The sequence below is a fragment of the Phocoena sinus genome, chromosome 1 (genome assembly GCF_008692025.1).
Source record: "Phocoena sinus isolate mPhoSin1 chromosome 1, mPhoSin1.pri, whole genome shotgun sequence".
In the NCBI taxonomy this organism is placed as follows: domain Eukaryota; kingdom Metazoa; phylum Chordata; class Mammalia; order Artiodactyla; family Phocoenidae; genus Phocoena; species Phocoena sinus.
Window position 1 is genome coordinate 17,282,266 of NC_045763.1, and position 19,897 is coordinate 17,302,162.

The following is a 19,897-nucleotide window of genomic DNA, read 5'->3' on the forward strand; positions in this document are numbered from 1 at the left end:
TCCCTGCCCCCTCCCTGGGCTTCACCCCTCAGAGCCCAGCCACAGGAGCTGCCACCTCCCCACCTTGGCAAGACCAGGTGCCCAGGTTTAAGCTCTCACATCCCTTGCGGCAATTCTCACTACATAAGGTGATAATTGAGCTGTTCACAGTTTGCCTGCCAGTAGGTAAGCTCTGTGAGGGTGGAAGCTGTGTCTGTGCTTTTGCACGGATCAGTGGCATCCGCACAGCACCTGGCATGAAGGGTTGAGAGGGTGAACTGAGATGTGGACAGGCAGGCTGGCATCTGGGCGTGAGCTGGGTGCCAAGGGGAGTTCGGGCCCCACAGATCTGGAATCTCAGCTCCACAGCAGGCCAGTTGACAGGAAGCAGGATGATGGGTGGGGTCGTTGAGCATCTTAGTTGTCCCCCCTGCTGCCAGGGAGGAAGGGAAGATGACGGGGTTTCTGTAAGATTTGCCTGACTTACGCTGACACTTCTGAAAAGCTTTGGCTCAATTTCGTACTAAGAATTATAACATAAGTGCCACAAGGGAATGGAATTCAGGGATAAGGGACTTCTCTGGACGGAATTCAATCCTCAGAACCGCCCCAAAGCGGGCACTATTGTTATCCCGATTTTTCATAAGAGGAACTTGGGGCTCAGAGAGGCTCTTGACCAAGCTGGGCCCAGAACCTGGATCTGACTCTTTGTCCTCGGTGCTGATTGGACAGAGGGAGATGGGCAGAGACTCGGGAATGGGGCTATTGGCCTCATTCCCCAGGACCAGGGAGACTGAACTTGATGCATAAGGAATTGTTGCTTGTTGTGGTGGTTTTAAGATATGCTCCTAAGTTCTTTGATATTTCTCCCTTCAAGAGGTGGTTTAATTCTTCTCTCCTTGAGTGTGGGCCTAGTGACTCCCTTCCAATGAGTAGAGTACGGTAGGAGTGTGTGACTTCCAAGACTAGGACATAAAAGGTATTGCAGTTTCCTCCTCACTCCCTTCTGCATCACTCGCTCTGGAAGCCAGCTGCCATGTTGTGAGGACACTCAAGCAACCCTGTGGAGATGGAGGCCTGGCACCCGGCGAGGAACTGGGGCCTCCTGCCCACAGCCATGTGCGTGAGCTGTCTCGGAAGCAGATCTCCCAGCCCCAGGCAAGCCTTCAGATGATGTCTAGACTGCAACCTAGTGAGAGACCCTGAGCCCAAACCACTCAGCTAAGCTACTTTCTAATTCCCGACCCACAGAAACTGTGAGATAATAAATGATTATTGTTGTTTTGAGCTGCTAAGTTTTGGATAATTTGTTATGCAGCAATAGCTAACTAATACACTCATTTTAGCGGAATCGGTTCCAATGCCCATCGACAGTAGGTTACGGCATAGTCACACGATGCAATACTGTAGAGCAATGAGAAGGAACGAACTGTCACCCCAGGCAGCAACGTGGGTGAATCTCACAGACATGTTGAGTGAACGAAGCCGACCAAAGAGAGCACATCCCGTGTGATCCCCATTCATATAACGTACAAAAGCAGGCGAACTTCTCTACGGTGATGGAAATCAAGATGATGGTCCTTGGCAGGGGTGGGTGGAGCCATATGGAGGGGCTCTGGGGTGGGGGGTGGCTCCCGGGAGCTGCTTAGATTTCTCCAGCTCGGCTGTATTCAGGTTGTGAAACCTCACTGAGCGGTACATTTATGACTTGTATACGTTTTTGTGTATTGGATCTCAATAAAAATGTAAAACAACAGCAACAGAATGCCGCCAGTCTGGAATGGGACATTGCAAGGTGAACTGGGCACACTGGGAATCACATCTGGCTGTAGGATATGCGCTGGTTTAGAGGCTACAGGCCTGGAAACCTCCAAGCAGCTAGAGCATGAGGGTCAGCGTTCAGGGCATGGGGTGGGGAGAAGGGGGTGGGGGTAACTGTGTTGGGACCTCCCACTCCCCAGGGCTTTGGCCTAGAGTCTCACTTCCACAGCCCCTTGTGCTGATGGACAGGAAGGGACAAAGGCTCAGTCCTGGACCAGGGTTGGGGTCAGCTGAGAGGGCTCTCAGGGGTGGCGGCGAGGGCAGGGGAAGTCTTGCCTGGCTTTGTGCCTGACAGATTTGCCATAATCCCAGCCCTTCCCTGTAGCCTGTCTAATCCCCACCCGTGGGGCTGAGCCTTTTCAAGATCTGACTTTGGCCTGAAAGGCTCCCAGAGGGGCGTGCATTCCTGCCCATGGCATCCCTGCTCCTAGGAAGGAACTCATCAGGATCTCACCCCTCCCCAGATGCTGCTCCCCATAAGAAAGAAAAAAGACAGCTTTCATAAATTCAGGAAAAGTTAAAATGACCATGTGGGAATCTGTAATGTCTGGCCCACTTCCTCTAAGGAGACTGTGGTCTCTGCCCACTGGATCCTGGGCCTTGTTGTGCCATTAAGGAAATGGGTGAAGGGATGCTGGAAAGAATGGAGACCTGTTTGGGAGTTTAATGGCTTCCAAGGCCCAAGGTGAACCTCCTCTATAACCTAATCACTCACTCAATAAGCTCCAGCTACCTGGACCTTTATGTTCCTGAAACTCACCAAACTGACTCCTGTCTCAGGGACTTTGCACAGACTTTCCCTCTGCTTGGAAGGTTTCTCCCCTGATCCTTGCATGGCTGGTCTTGCATGTAACTTAGGTCTTAGCTCAGACATTATCTCCCCCAAGAGACCTCCCTAGAGGCCCATAGTCACACTCAGCCATATCACCCTGTGTCTTGGTCTTATCTGTTGCCTTTCCTTGGTCTGTCTCCTCCCACTGGAATGTGAGACCCTTGAGAGCAGGGGCCTCGTCTGCTGCCTTCCTGGCCATTCCCCTTCTCAGAATAATGCCCAGTGCATGGGGTGTTCTCAGGGCATATGTGCTGAGTGACTGAAGGAAGGAAGGTGAACGGGAAGAGCTACCTGAGGCAAGATGATGAAAAAACCCTGGGGATGGGGGGGCGGTCTTACTCAATTCAAGTAGCAAAGGTAGATTTCCCTTAACACTTAAAATTACCCCAGGAAATCGGTATTATTCCCCTATTTTTACAGATAAGGAGACCAGGGGTGTAGAGGTTAATAACTTGACCAAGACCATGTAGCCCGTAAGTGTTCACCCGATCTGGTGATGATGGCTTCTGTGATAGAGGATAGGCATGCAAGAAAAGTATCATTGCTGGCCTTGGATTTCACTGTTAGTCATACATCGAAATTCTCAGCACCTGAATTTTCACTCTTAGACATGCATTCCTCTTGCTTAAACATTGCCCTCTCAAGGACACCTTTCTCTTCACCTTTTCTCTTAGCAGTGAGAGAATTTTGCATGAATGAATGATTTGCATGGTAGCTATAGAAGGAATGTCAGAGGCTGTGTTCTCACCTGCCAATTTTACTTGTAAATAGCTTCCTCAAAGTCACCTAATAGGTGCTCACGAAGTGCTTGTTGATTGAATCAACGTAAATACATATGTTCTAGACAGAGGGAGCATGGCTTGTTTGCTGAATCCCAGGTAATACTGCTTTGACTGCCAGCATGTGCGTAACACTTCATGGTACCCAGAAGCATGTTCCTTTACATGATGGCAGGTAAACGCTTTTATTATTCCCCATTTTATGAGTGGGGCAAATGTGTCCCAGAGAGGTGAACTGTCTTGTCCAAGGTCACACAGCAAGTTAAGAAGCAGTATTGGGATTTGAATTTAGCTCTTGTATAATCTCTAGGGCATTTTCTGGCACCCTGGCAGAGGATTTGGCAGTTTTCCTTTGCCCTTTCACAGTGGTTCCTGGGCTGGTCCGTGGGGACATTGACCCGGGAGCCAGGGCTGGCCCTGAGCTTGTTCAGCCAGGGTGTGTGTGCACATATGTGAAGGAAAAGGTGGTGGCCTCAGCCCTGCTGCTCTGGAGAAGGTTTCTGATGGCTGCAGCTCGTGATTTATGTGGGGCACAGGCTGCGCAAGGAGTGTCTGAGATTCCCACCCACCGGCTGCCACCCATCTCCCCTCCCTGTCCCGGGCAGGCGGGCAGCTCCTATGCCAAGACTTGCTGCAGCCTCCGCGTCAGGCGAGGCTGCAGGTACATTCCTCCTGGAATTCTCCTGTGTCACCCCGGGGGCCCAGCACTGACTAATTCTATACAAATTGGCTAATATTCCAAAGAATGCCATTCTGTAAGAAAGCAAATATTTAAATACTCAAGGCTGAGCCCTCTTCGCCCCCACACCCCAGCCTTGCCACCTGCCAAGCTCTGGCAGAGCCTCTGGGAGGCATCTTGGGGCTGAACATCTGGCAGCTTCTCCCGGAGCTCGGCATCCCCTTAGACTGCGGGGGTGGGGGTGTGTGTGTGTGCTGGCAGATGTGCCTCCCGGAGCAAGACGTCAAGGGGGGCTGCCCTGATGGTGACCAGGCAGGTGTGTCCAGAAGGGGCGGGGAGGCTTAGTGAGCACAGGACTGGGGAGGAACCCTAGCCTCGGCGCTTTGCTGTGTCACCTTGAGCCCCACACGTCGGCAATTTGGGCCTCAGTTTTCCCATCTAGACTGGAGGGTGTGCCACTAGGTCAGTGGTTCCCCAACCTGGCCGTGCCCCACCTCAGACCTGCTGGAGCGGGAGCGGAAGGGCCGGGGCCCAGGAACCTGTGTTTTCAGCAAGCCCGGGGAGACGGATACAGCTGGTGCAGCGCCCTCTGCCCGTTCATGGATCACCCTGGGTGGAACTCACGGGGCGTCTCTCAGCTTAGGTGGAGGGAAGTGCACATTTACAGAGGGAAGGGCATAAGCAAGGCCAGGGAGCCCGAGCGGCCTTTGGGAAAGCGGTGGGAACATGGGTTGTGGGGTGGAGCTGGTGGGTGCAGATGGTGACGGCCCCCACCCCGCCTTTGTCTGGGCTCAGGAAGCTCTTGCAGGTCTAGCTCCAGCCTGAGAGGCTTCCTCATTTCAGCCTCACTCTTGGGCCGCCTGATTCCTTCCTTCTTTGAGTGCAGGGCACCAACTCCCTCCCTCTGTTTTACAACCAAACCATCAGTGACACAGTCTTATATTCTGCTCCTCTATGCATCTCTCTTCTAACAACGACAATGACCTGCTTTCCCTTTGTTGAGCGCTGTGTCGGGTCCTGTGCTAGCCCCTTCTCTTGCACGATCTTACTTTCTGTCCATAAGAGCCCTGTGAAATGGGTTCTGTTACTGTTTCCACTTGACAGAAAGGTAAACTGAGACACAGAGTGACCCAGTAGCTTGCCAGGAGCGCGCAGTGAGGGTACGTAGAGCTAGGATTGGATTCTGAGTCTTCTGACCCCATGGCCTGGACTCGTACCCACCGTCTCCACCATCTTTGATGAGCTCCTCCAGAGGGAGAAGGTAGCTGCTCTTCTCTCTGTGCCCTCAGCACCCAGGACATGGTGGGGCATACGGTAGACCCTGCCCAGTGCCAACCACATGGGTCTGTCATGAACGTTAAATAATTATTCCCATACTACAGATAAGGAAACTGAGGCACAGGAAATCGAATGGCTTGTCCAAGGCCTTAGATCAGGCAGACAGCAGAGGTGGTTGTCTTATGTTGTGTCCCCCAAAATCAGAACCTGAGTCAAGGATTAGAGTGCAAACAGTTTACCTGGGAGGCGACTTCCGGAAGTACGGGTAGACAAATCGGAAGTGAGAGAGGAAAAGAATGAAGCCGATAGAGGGTGTGTCAAAAAGCAGGTGGGCACGGGGCGCGGGGGTGGGTGGCAATTGGGGCTCAGTTGCACTGGGGGCCTCTGGGAGAGTGTAGAATGTGCCTCGGAGTTGTACCTCCAAGGGGAGAGGGGGCAAGAGGCTGGGGTGTTTGTCCTCTCACCCCTGTCTGTATGGCTGAAGGCTGTTCCAGGCCCTTCTGGCCCAGCATGTTCCTGTGGCTGGGAGGCAGAGTCACAGGGGTTTGCATGAGAAACTCATGACATGCGGAATGCTGGGGGAGCATGGGGGACATTGGCCGCATCTGCTGCAGGAGTGGTCATAACTTGGCTTTTCAGGATCTAAATCCATCTATGTCTGTCTGTGCCTGTATGCATACATGCATCCTTCATCCCTCCATCCTTCATGCATCCATCCTCCATCCCTCCATCCCCCATCCATCCATCCCTCATCCATTCATCCTTCATCCATCCATCCCTCATCCAGTCATCCTTCATCCATCCATCCCCCATCCATCCATCCTCCATCCCTCCATCCTTCATCCATCCATCCCCCATCCAGTCATCCTTCATCCATCCATCCCCCATCCATCCATCCTCCATCCCTCCATCCTTCATCCATCCGTCCCCCATCCATCCATCTTCCATCCATCCATCCTCCACCCATCCATCATCCCCTGAGCCCCCCTGGGTGCTAGGCTCAGTCCAGGCCCTGGAGACCCAGAGACAACTGCCCAAGCTGATTCTAGTCCCTCCCTCTCTCCAAAGGGGCTGCATTTCTGACAGTCGCTGTGAGGTGACCAGACAGAGTGGGAGTGGGCAGGCTGGCTCCTGTGTCCAACAGTCCTCACTCTTCCACTCCAGCACGCCTGGGCTCATGGACCTCCAGCTCCTTGGAGACTCCTAGAGATAGCCAGTGCCACTGTCATTCCAGGAAGAGCCTCAGAGGAAACATAACCCCCATTTACAGATTGGCTGCCTGTAACCCTAGAGCCCCTCCCCTTCTGTCCAGGCCAGCTGGTGGGGACGTGGGCCTAGTCCAGGCTGAGGACATCCACTGGGTCTTTGCTGGGCAGCCTTGAGAAGCTGAGCAGTGCCATGGATGCTACTGGCACCAGGTTCCCTTTCCATTATCTTGGTGCTCACAGAGGCCACTTGCTTGCACAAAGGTTGTCCTGGGCTCACATCCTGGAGAAGAAGCAGGGACAGAAAGCCATCACTGAGCGCCTACTGGGTGACAGGCCCTCTGCAGGATGGGTCTCCCTGAACCCTTCTGTCAATGGTAAGAGGTGGGCTTTCTCACCCACACTGTACACTCTAGGAAACAGGCTCAGAGAGCGGAAGTGTCCTGCCCGAGGCCACACAGCTGGTGAATGTCAGTGCAGGAATGAGCCCAGGTCCCCTTGATTTGGGTCCCAGTTACAGCATACCTGGAACAGCTGTGCTGGGCCCTGGCTTCACTAAGAACATCCCTCCTTCCAGCCCTGCTTCGTCACCACCATCACCCAGATGCAGATGTGCTGAATGGCTCTTTCCCTCCCAGGAGGCCACGGTTTTAGAGCCCATGCCATGTGCACATGACAGAGGGTGCAGAGGGCGCGTATAACCTCCAAACACCACAAACTGTCACCTGGTAGATGGAGCATGGACTTGGAATAGGGCAGACCTGGGTTCTGGTCTTGGCTTTGCGCCTCCCTTGCTCTGTGACCCTGAGTAAATTTTCTCACTTTTCTGAGCTGTTCGGTTTCCTCATCAGTAGATGGGGAGAAGTACACACCTGACCTGCAGGGAGGACAAAAGTGGGAAATGGGACAAAATGTGCAAAGTGTGACATGCTTTGTATCCGGCTCATAGATGCTCCAAGAATAAGTGCAGAGGAATAAAAAGACTCAAAGTTTGTGTGCATTTTAAGGCACGGAGGTGCTAATTCTAAGCCAGTGCTATTTAGTTATTAAAATGGTCTCTTGCCTGCCCAGAGAGACTTTTAGAGCCTGGCCTGCTGGCCTTCACAGAGTTTGGGGCACAGATTTCTTTCTCTAAACAAAACCACATCTCAGACTTCAACCCAGAAAGCACGTAACAGTGGATTTGGTCCCATAAAAGCTGGGAGGCTGTTCTATCTCTTGCCCACCCCCCACCCCCGCCACTTGCCCCTCCTTGGCAGCCCTGAAGGCACTTGTGAAGACCCCTAAGAACCCAAGAAGCTTCGAGGGCTCCTGGGGTCCCAGGCCTTGGAAGGGGGTATGGAAAGGAGAGATTGGGTTGGCGGACGTTGGAAAGCCCTCCCCAGGCCTGACTCTGAGTGAGTGACACGTGAGCACGTGTGTGTTTTGTGCACGTAGGGCTGGCGCCTGGTGGCAAGGGGGGCAGCCCTGTCGCTCCGTACTCATCGTACTCCTTTCCTCCCCCTCCCGTGGGCTGTCTTCACTCAGCCAGCTTCCTGCTGTCCCCCAAGGGCTGTGGGGGTGCACTCTTGGGTCATCTCTGGGTTTTGTAACAATGATTTAGAAACCGCCAGGTGGTGGTGGGGAATGACGCATTGCTCAGGCTCAAGTCTCTGCCAGGCAGAAAGTCCCTTCACTCACCTCTGGCTCTTCCTCCAGCTGCAGCTCCCTGGAGCTCCTACCCTGTCTGAGTTCCCCACCGCATCACCCCCAGGCAAGGCCCAGAGAGGGATGAGACCTGCCCGAGGTTGCACAGCACCTCAGCGCCAGGGCTGGGTTTGGGGGCAAAAGTCTCGGTCTGCGTTGGCAAAGGGAGGCCTGGCAACGGGGTGAGAGTCCTATACTAACTTGGTCCCAAGTCTTGGGGATCACTGGGGCCTAATAGTGTGGGGCCCTAGGGATCACATTTGCGAGGTATATCCGTTCATTCCACAGTCACTGAGCCCTGTTGTCTGCCTGCCCCTGTGCTTGGGGTTGAGGACCCAGAAACGGGGCACGTCTCTGTCCTTGGGGAGCCTGCCATGTAGAGGAGGCACAGATCGTGGGTCAGGGCCAGACTTCCAGCTACTCAGCTGCTGGGCTGTGTGACCCTGGACACACCATCCAACCCTGGGCTTGCCTTCTCTCCTGTCCAATGCGGTTACCAGTATACGGCCTCCTGGGGTCACGGTGAAGCTCCCCGCATGGTGCCATGCCCAGGTAAGTTCTCTATCGATGCCGGCTGGTGTGATTATCATTGTGGTTGAGATTATCGGCTGCGATGCCCCAGACACTTTGCATATTACCTAAGTGTTTCACTCACCATGGCTCTGAGAGGTAGGATTACAGAAGGGACTGCTGAGGCTGAGAGGTGCCATGCTCACGGTCACATGTCCAGGAAGGAGTGATCGGGCTGGGTTTGAACCCAGTTCTGTCTGTCACACCCCACTGGCATCCTCGTGCCACCTCCCACCTCAGCAGAGCCTGGGGAAGGCACATCCACCCTTGCTGGGCAGCCCAGGGCCCGCTGGGTGCACCTCTCCCCTCTGGGCCCACCAGGGCTCCCAACCCCCATGATGGATGGGTCTGGGGATGTTTTCTTCCAGGGAGGCTGCCAAGGCCAAGGCCCTGCTAGGGTCTTCTGGGGCTTTTCTTCCCCCTCCCCCACCACTTTCCCCAGGGGGCCATGCTGGGACTGTCTGGGCCTGCCTGCCCCCTCCTCCCTCATAGCTTACATTCCTCTAGAAACTTCTCCCCCAGGCTGGCGGGTGGGCCAGCGCCTCCCTGTGCACAGCCCTCCCCTCCCGCTCTGCTCCCAGGTCTTGGCAGTGGGTTCCAGGGCTCCACTGGCTCCTTTGGGCCCATCCAGCCTCTGCCTGGCTCTCCTGGTGTGTCCAGGGGCCTCCCCCAGCTTCCTGTACCCCATCTGCCCATGCAGGACGTGGCCCAGACAGCACAACGCCTAACCCAGAGGAATGGAGGCCCAAAGCTTGAGTCAAAGGCGTAAGAGGAAAAAATGCAAGTAGGCAAGTGGAACATTCTTCAAACCATGCCAAGAAGGCATCTGTCCACCGGTTCTCCATGGAAGGCAGGTCCTGGGCATGGTCTGTTCCCACATAGGAAGGTCACCATTCAACTTGTAGTCCTGGCCAGGCCTCAGTTTCCTCATCTGTAAAATGGATCCACAAACATCCACTTTGCAGAGTCCTGAGGATTCAATGAGATTCTAATGAACCTGACACGGTGTCTTCACAGACAGAGGATTTAAAAAATTATATTACCTAGATTATTGAGGAAACAGCAGAAGATTGCCAAGAGAAAAGGATGCTGGAAAGGGCATTCCAAGCAGAAGGAATGGCTTTTACAAAAGCGAAGAGCTGTGACACAACATGATGAGGAGTAAAACCAGTGGCGAGCTGGAGGTGGCTCTCACGGGCTCCCAAGAACTGATGGTTAAATTCTCAGGAATTTGCAAACTGGCTGTTGGCATAGCCATCATTAAAAATTATCCTATAGGGCTTCCCTGGTGGCGCAGTGGTTGAGAGTCCGCCTGCCGATGCAGGGAACACGGGTTCGTGCCCCGGTCCGGGAAGATCCCACATGCCGCGGAGCGTCTGGGCCTGTGAGCCATGGCTGCTGACCCTGTGCGTCCGGAGCCTGTGCTCCGCAACGGGAGAGGCCACAACAGTGAGAGGCCCGCGTACCGCAAAAAAAAAAAAATTATCCTATAAATTTACAATTAAACAAATCACATTGCCAAGAAAAGTAATACTCAAAGCTCATTTTCTCCCTAATTATTTTACTGTTATCTACTCTCTGAAGGTTATTTACTTCTATCCGTTTGGTGGAAACATTGTATAACAGTGTGTTACTTCCCCTCTCATCCCTGCTTGGTTTTCAGGCTGTCATGTTGGTAGCTTGGACTTGGTCATGGTGAGAATATTTACACCATGGAAATCGGTCAGCGCTACAAATCTAGGACCTCCCACCCAGAGCCTGTTGTTGGACAGTTACGAGCACCCCACTGGCTAACCTCAAGTAAGCGCTTACTGTGTGCCAGTTGTGCTGTTGTCGCTGGACACAAATTACGTCATCTCATCCTCTCAACAACGCTATGAGGTTGGCACTGTTATTATCCCGTTTAACAGTTGTGGAAACTGAGGCTCAGGGAGTTATTTGCTCAGTCATATAACAAGCAGCAGAAGCAGAAGAGTTCCTGGGGTAAGGGGTGTCTGGTAAGGGTTGGTTCGGGATATTCTCAGTCCTGACCTTTCCCTTGTCCTCTTCTCCCTATAAAGGAGGCTGGACTTGACATTTGAAGAGAGGGAGGCAGAAGGAGCCTCAAAGGTGTCTCTCTGACCCAGCTCTGGCCTCACAGCTGGGAGGCTAGGGGGCCAAGGATCCTGAGAGTATGGGATGGCTTTGCCTGGCCCTCCCTATGAGACTGCCCTCTGAGTGTCACCTGTCTGCCTGCGGTGGCCTGCTCGGCTCTTGGCCTCCATAGCTCAGATGGTACCAGTCTGGGCTCCAGTGCTGGCCCAGGAACCACCTCCGAGGCCCACCTGCCAGGCTGCATTTCACAACCATCCTGGGCTGCAGCTTGGCTGGGAGGTGGCCTGTTTGTAAATACACGTTTCTGGCACCTTCTCCCCATTAGGCTGTGTAATTGCTTTGCACCACGAGCAGCCCACACGGTCCTAATGAGGCCCTGCTGACTCGACGCCCAGCCCAGCAGCTCCCAGGGTGGGGCCGAGTCCCCTTTGGGGCCAGGGCCCCTCTTCCTGGGGTTCTGGGGCATGGGGAACTCGAGGTCTCCAGCCCTTAGGGAGTCCCGACTGTGTGCAGGAGACTTCCCATTCTGAGAGGTGGTGTAGGGTGTGGAGGTGTACAGTAGTGGGCTGTGAGTTCACTCAGATCAAGAGCTGTGTGGCCTGGGCTAGTGACTTCACCTCTCTGAGCTTCAGCTTCCTCATCTGTAAAAAATGGGCATGGTAACAGTTCTTTCCATTGTTTTGGGGAGGATGGAATGAGGGTCATCTGCGAAGTTCAAGAAGGAGAGTGAATGCCCCAAGAGAGCACTCTCCTTCCCATTGCGGCCCAGAGAGGGGTAGCCACAGCCCAAGGTCGCGTGGCCCCTTAGCCAGGGCTCTTTCCATGCTGGATTTTGGACACCTTCACAGTTGCAGGCTAAAAAGTGTTTTGGAGGAGAAAGGGGGGTCGGGTGGGGAGTCTTCATTGTTTAAAATCAACAAGCACTTAAACAAGCCCTTCTCTAAGCTCATTAAATGGCTTTCTGTCCTTGTGGAAGCCAGCTTAGAGCAGGGCCTCAGAGAGGTTAAGAGATCTGCCCCTGGTCACACAGCAGGAGAAGGGCTAGTCCTGTAGGTGAAGGTGGTACAGCACCAAACCAGGACTTGGGAGACCCAGATTCTGGCCTTACTGCGGGATTTGGGGCAGGTGACATACCCTCCATGGACCTTGGTTTCCATTGGAGCTAGCAGTGTGCCAGGCACAGATTAGAAAGAGGGTCTGTTGGAAGGGATGGTAGGAGAGAGCATGAGGGATTTCAAGGCCTTGTTGGGTCAGGATGTGTGTCCCTTGACCCTGCCAGGCCACCAGCACTTTCACACATGTATGCACTCACCTTCGTGCAGCTCCGGGCAGGGCCTCCTGCACAGAGATGCACATGCGTGTGGTCATACGGCTGCTTGAGTGCACACACATATATACACACAGTCATTGAGCACAGTCACATGTGCCAGTTCCACATGGAACCCCTGCCCACACGTACTCATGTGAATGACCACACATGTAACTGGGCATGCACACATCCTTCCCTGACCCCAGCAAAATATTCTACCAGGTGACAGTTGAGTTGCCTCCTTCTTCATCTGCTTATTCCTGAAAAGATTTCCAGGGGAACAAAGTAAAAGAGAAAGGAGACATCAGAAAGGGTGTAGAAAGAGAAGAGTCTTCTGGGATATCTTTGTATTGCAAACAAGGGCTTGATTTAGCCTTTGAGTTTCCTAGTGGCCAAGGTAAAAAAGGATGAGTCGGCTTTTTATCCCTCTTCCATCGTAGGATCGCTACAAGGACCAGGATCTTGGATATGAAAGCACTTTGCCATCGTAAGATCTCTGTTAAGATGGGGTGAGAATGGCAGCCCTTAACTCCATGTGCCAAACCTGAAGCCCTCTCCAGTCTTGCCTCCTGTCATTCCTCACCCCATGACAAGTGCTCAGGTGGTCCCAGGCCTCTGTTCCAGCTGTTCCCTCAGCCTGGAACACCTGGCTTACTGCTACTCAGGAGTCTTGTCTCCTCCAGGAGCCCTTCCCCCCGGCCACCCCAGGCTGGGACTGGGCGCTCCTCTAGGCCTCCGCCCACCCCGTCACACACCCCACTGGATCAAAACCTCCATTTACGTGTACGCTCCCTCACCAGACCCCTTGGGGCAGGGGTGGGGGCCCTGTCGGTCTTGGCATCCCCAGTGCCCGGCACAGGCCCTGGCACAGAGTTGGTGCCTAGGAGGGGTTTGCTGACTGAATACACATTGGTAATGGGCCACACCCTGTCCTCTGACCTCCACCTTTGACCGTCATGGCAGAGCGCCTGTGGTTCTGGACTTCGCCTCCCCAGGAGCCCGGGCCCCACAGAGCCTGCTCTTGCCCACCCAGGAGGGTGGGTCCTGGCCCCAGATGGCTCCTGCCTCCCTGAGCTGCCTGCGCAGGAAGAAGGCTGGAGCCGCAAGCTCTCTGGGGCTTTGGCCGGGTGGGTGCGGCCAGGGCAAACTCAGGGCAGGGAGAGGGCTCCTGAGCAGCCCCGCTGTTCAGTCTGAATTCTTTACCTGCATTTTGCTGTTTGCGATTGTTGATGTCTCCCAGCAACCTCTAGAGGAAGGAGCTATTTCATCCCCATTGTACAGCTGTGTAAACTGAGGCTCAAAGGGCAAGCACTCTCCCAGTTGGTAAGCAGCAGCCCTTGGCCCAGAGGGGCGTGTCCGTCCTCTGGACACTCATGGCCTGAGGACCAGTCAAGAGGTAGAGGAAAATAAATGGAGGAGGGTGACGGCAATTGGAGGAGGAGGGGATGCTAGTGAGCGCGCAGGCTCACACACGCCCTCGGCACAACATGTGGTCACACCACTCTCCTGCTCACACGTCTCTGGTCCACTGTCACCCGTCATGCTCAGGGCTCCCTCGGGTCTGCAGGGCACACCAGAGTCTCACACCCCACACCCATTCTCACACTCGGTGCCCCACAGTCACACTTACACACCTGTGGGCGCTCACTTCCATCCCCTCCTCTCCTTTCCTCGAGGCACAGGACACACCCAGATGCACCCCGACACTCAAGCTGGCACACCCGTCCTCACCCACACCCACGTTTTCTCCCACATGCGTTCACACACACTCTTGTGGCCATACCCTGAGTGACATGGGAAAACGCTTGTACAAACACACTCCCAGTGCTCACACACAGCCAGTGTCTCCCCTCTTGGGTCACATGCCCGGTACCCTTCTCGCTGACGGCCACCCCTCGAAGGGCCCAGGGCTCCTTGGGCAACCAGGCTGGTTCTGTCAGGTGGGGCAGTGTTTCCAGCTGCTTGGGCTCTCCCCAGGGTGTGGACGCAGACCTGGCCTGGGGTGCAGGGCTGGGCAGCAGCCGTGTGGGCTGAGCTGGGATGCCCACACCTGTGGTGATCTGCCTAGGACTGGTGCCAGCATGGTGGCCACTCCCTCTCCCCTCCGGCCTATGCCAGGCTCAGATGCCACGCTCACATTCCTGGAGCATCGCCGAAGCACGAGGAGGAGCGAGGTGGGCAGACCTGGGCTGGGCCTGTCTGTTTAATTTCCGATCCCAGTTTCTGGGCTATGACCTCAGGCATGAGTGATTTCAGGTGGCCTGTTCTGAACCTCAGCTTTCCCCTCTGTAAAATAGGTATGATGACAATCCCTGCATGGTGGAGGTGCATGTGGGAGAACAAAATAAGATATTGTGAAATCCAGGGCTTGGCTTTCCTGCCGAGCTCCTGACTATGTTCTTTTCTCCCCCAGCTGGAGGCTTACTTCCTCACCTGCCCTCGCCCATTCTTTTCAAAAACAGTCTTACTGAGTTGTTATTCACATTCCATGCAATTCACTTGTTAAAGTATACAATTTAATGGCTTTTAGTGTGGTTCACAGTCACTATGGTCAATGTTAGAACATTTTCATCCCCACAGAGACCCCATATCCTTTCACTCCCCTGTCATATTACCCACCCCGCCCCCGCCCCCCTTTCATAAGCAACTGCTCATTTACTTTCTGTCGCTATAGACTTGTCTATTCTGGACATTTTGTGTAAGTGGAGTTATGCAGTATGTGGTCTTACGCGACTGCCTTCTTTCACTGAGGACACTGTATCCTAGCTTCATCCGTGTAGTAGCATTAGGTCAGTGTTTCCTTCCTTTTTATGGCCATTATGTGGATAGTTCCCATTTTGTTTATCTGTTCGTCTGTTAGTGGACATTTGTGTTGCTTCCGTGTTTTAGCTCTTGTGAATAGTGCTGCTATGAACATTCACGTCTTACTTTCTTCTACCTGATCCTGCCTGACTGGGTCATTTCAGCCTGTGACCTCTCCACCAAGTCGGAGGCAGGAAGGCCAGTGTCAGAGGACAGTTAGACAAGCGGGAACTCCATATCTGAATGGGATTCTAGAGGCTGATGGGGAGAGGTAGCTGGCCTTAGGGTGTGGGGACCCTGTCTTCCCCACCCGTGACCATTTGCATACTTACCTCCCTTCCCTCTTGTCTTCCCTCCCGCCATCCACTTGATAGTGACAGTCAGAGGCAATGTTATGCCGAGACCTTTGCACACAGAATGTCAATGGGTCCTAAAACAAACAAACAGACACACAATGAAGTGGATACTATGTGCAGGCCCAGTTTACAGGTGAGGAAACTGAGGCTCAGTGAGCTGAAGTGACTTTGCCAAGTCACACAACTGCTGGGGCAGGATCTGAACCCAGACCTGTCTGGTCCTTGGAAGAAACGGATATGAATCCCCTCCTTCCTGCCTCCCCGGCCACTTTGGGTCTGAGTTTTGCCCCCAGCGCACATTTCTTTTTATTTATTTATTTTTTAACATCTTTATTGGGGTATCCAATTTCTCTGTGCTCAGGTGTGTGCCAGGCCAGAGCTGAGGAGGGTAAGGGGAGCTGTGGTGGCAGGACCTCGCTGTGATTTATTATGTGCCAACCCTGGCTTGGCCCCCAGGATCCAGATCTGAAGAAGACACTGTCCCTGGAAGCTGCAAGTCAAGGTGGGGGAAGGGTGCAGACCAGCGCAGGGTTGGCACAGAAGTGAGAGCGGCAGGGGTGGAGGGAGAGCCTGATCCAGTCGGGATGAGAGACTTCAAGGCAGGCTTCCTGAGGCTGCTGTGCTGCAGCTGGATCTGGACAGCTCCCAAGGGAGAGTGTTCCTGGCAGAGGGGACGGCATGAGCAGAGGCACGGGAAAGAGAAGGAGGGGGAAGGAACACAGCGGTTTTGCCACCTGGAGTGGTTCTGTGGGTGGGACCCTGGGGTGTGACGGGAGATGCTAACGGATGAGCTTCAGAGATGGAGAGGGGCTGGGCCCTGAAGGCTTAGAATCCCAGCAAAGAAGCTCCTGTGGGCAATGGGGAGACGTTGAGGAGTCTAGAAGGAGAGTGACTTACGCATTTGGAGAGCTGCTCTGGAGTGGAGGCGGGAGGGCTGACTCAGGGGCCGAGTGAGCAGGGGGGATCCTGATGGGGGCGGGGCAGGTCAGAGGGGTCTGTGGCAAGAGGAGAGCTTGACATGGGACTGGGATGGGGCCGGAAAGGGGTCGAGGATTTGAAAAAATCCAGGGAGTGACTCCACCGGATTGGACGCATAGGAGCCCAGATTCCTCAGGCCTGGGAAGATCCCGGGGTTTGCAAACAGATTTTATCCAGGGAACCCTCCGTTCAGGTGAACTCTTCTGTAGAAACCCAACATCTCACGTGATCATGAGTGCTGACCTTCCGCTGAGTGCTGACAGCAGAGCACGGGCTGTGGCGTTTGAAGAGATGAAGCTCAGCTTTGGAGACAGAAAGCCGGTCAGTGGTTGCCTGGGTGGGGATCGCAGCAAGGGGCTACGAGGGAACCTTCTGGGGGGATGAAAATATCCCATATCTTCATGATGGTGGTTACTCGGGTATAGATACTCATCCAAACTCATCGAACTGTCCATTTAAGACCTGTGCATCTTCCTGTAGGTAAATTATAGCTCATAAAGAGACGGGAAAAACTTCAGTAGCTGGGAACTTGTAAAAGAAAACTTGCTCTGGGGTGAGGGTGGATTCTGCTCCCTTGGGCAGCTTGGAGCAAATCCCTCAGCCCCCCTTGTAGCCCAGGAAGCCCCAGCTCTGCAGGAAAGGCCTCAAATCAAGCTGCTCTTCCCCAGGGCTCCCAGAGTGTCCCTGCAGCCAGCACCCACCGCCCACGCAGGCTGCCACCTGCAGGAGGAACTCCGGGGCAGTCCTCCTGCAAATCCCGAATTAATGAATCCCAGGAATCTGCTGCCTGTGAACAGCCTCTTCTTTGGGGTTTTGGTGAGAACCATGGGGATTAGGGCCTGGCAGGCGGGGTGCCTCCTCCCGAGGGCTCAGTTTTCATCCCAGGAGAAATCTGAACTGGGCCCTCACGACTCCCCAGTCTCGTTTCCCATTTGCAACAATCCCTTGTTCTTACACGAAGCATTATCTGTCTAATCCCTGCCCGCCCCGGCTGGCTCCTGGGGGGCAGGAGCGGGTGGGGCCCACGCAGCCCCCTCTCCTGGCTGCTCCCTGCCCCGGGTGTCTAGGGGTGTCCCTGCCTCCATCCTTCCGGCCAAGGGGGCTGGACTGTGGGGAGAGGTGGGAAGGGTAGACCCCAGGTGGCACCAAGTACCAGGCCTGGCCAGCACCTCCCTGAATACACATGCATACACACACACACATGCACACACACTCACACTCACTCTTACATGTGCACACACTTCCTGGGATTCTTGGAGTTGGCTGACGTGAATAGAATGGGTGGGTGGCTAGTACCTCTGTACCCCCTACCCACACTTAGTTCTGAAGGGGTCAGCAGTCCAAAGGGCAGGATTGATGACGCTGGCGTGGATCGGACGGACTGCTGGTCAAACATTTTGTGTATCCTTGCGGGCTAGGGGTCAGATTTGACTTTGAATCCAAACTCCACCACTCAGTGGCCGTGTGACCTTGGGCGGTTTCCTTTTCTCTCAAATGGGAGTAATGAGAGTATTTTCCCCAAAAGGAAGGGAGGCTTCAATGCATACAGACAGAGTTCTTGAAGTAAATGCTCAATAAATTGTGATGGTTTATTTTTATTAATTAAACAATTATCCTGGACACAGGCCTGCCTCTCTGCATACCCACCGATGCCCACGACTCAAGCAGCTACCCCTCTGGGTGTCCTCATATGTGCACAGCGGTAGCGCACCAGCCCCCAAAGATCTCCTAACATTGAGCCATTGGGGAGGGGCCCATTCCCTGGTCTCTGGAAGGCTGTGGTGTCTCCCTGGACTCCCTCTGGGCCTTTGCTGTCGTGATCACCTGTGCGTGGGGTCCCTGACAGCCTGGGGAGAATGTGAGTCTGCATGTCTAGGTGGGGAGGGTAGTTAGAAGGGTGAGACAGATGGGAGCAGGGGGAGGGGGGAGGGGGGCAGGACCCCTAGACTGCCTCCGCCAGCCCCACAATTTTGCCATAGGCTGTTCCCAGCCCAGGGGTAACCGGAGAGGACCCCTAGGGATGAGGCCAAAGGTTCGGGTGGCTCTGACCTCTGCTTCTGGGCAGGGTGGCGGTTTTGGGAGAAGATGCTGGACTGGGCCTTGCAGGGACTTCTTAGCTTCTGGAAGTTCAGAAGGGATGACAAGAGGGTCGTCCTCACCGGAAGCGCACGGTCAGCCCTCTGCTGCTGTTGGTGCGGGGAGGCCCATCCTGCAGCTCTGGAAGCCCCTGGAAGCTCTCATACCCCTGCAGGAGTCTCGGCTCCAACTACAGAAGAAGGCTCTCCTCCTCTCTCGCCATCTTCTTCGGCCACAGAGACCAGATGCCGATGCCTGCAGCCTGGCTCACCCTGCTTCTGTGCTCTGGACAAGCCGGCCACTTCCTGTGGAGAGATTCATGCTGCGTCAGGAGACCTGGAGTTTGGTCCCTGCTGTGTGACCTCAGGCACATCAAACCTCTCTGGGCTTCAGCGTCCTGTGGCTCAATCGTGGCTGGTGCTCAATTTCTAAGGTCCCCCGTAGCTTGGCTCTGTGAGGAGGGCTCCCCGATTCCAGCTCTGTATTGTCCACCTGGGCCCCTGCTCTGGGGCATGGAGCCCATGTGCTGGGTGGGCCGTCGGGAGGCCTGGGTTCAGGCTCTGCCTCTTTGGGCCTCAGTTTCCTACCTGTGAAAAGAGGAGGCCGGGCTCTCTTAGCCTGGGTGCGAGGCCCACCAGGAGTCGGGGTGCGTGGGAAGGGCGGGGAGGGAGGGTGGTGGCCGGGCGGGGCAGCGCAGGAGCGGCCCTCGCCCGTCCGGGGCTCACAAAAGGGCCATGTGTCCTCCCTGGGCAGCGCGGGGTGGGCCGCGCGTCCGCTCTAGGGATGGGGATTTGGCTTCAGAGTGAGGCTTTATTATGTTTCCTTTTTAATTACAATGGTCCTGGCTCCTACAAGGGCAGCTTTTGTTGGGGCAGCTTAGGAGAGGGAGGGAGGCAGGGCTGGCTAGTCTGGGACTGGGGGGGCTCCACGGGGAAGGACAGCACTCAGACCCCCCTCTCAGATCCCTGGGATCGGAGGTTCGGGGGCATGAGCGAGAGGGCAGCTTCAGTGGGGGGAGGGAAGGCAGCAGAGTTTGAGCCAAAGAGACACTTCTCCGTGCTCCATATCCGTGCCAAGCTCCAGATTCTGACATGCAACCCTGCTGGCACCTGACCAGCCCCCTCCCTTGGGTGGCTCTTGGAGACCTCAAGTTCAATATCAAGTCCCCCCCAAACTGGCACCACACTCTGGGTTCTCCATCTCAGTGAATTCATTCATTCAACAAAAATTTATTGAGCACCTACTATATGACACATCCTGTTCCAGGTGCTTGGGGTACATCAGTGAACAAACACACTCAAATTTCTTGTCCTTCTGGAGCTGACTAGCTAGTGCTCATCTATTCATTCACTTGTCCTCACGGGTCTCCAGGAAGGTGGGATTTTGCTGTGAGCCTGCCCAACACTCACGACAAAGCTTGGCACACAGCAGGCTCTTAGGAAATGTTTCCTTA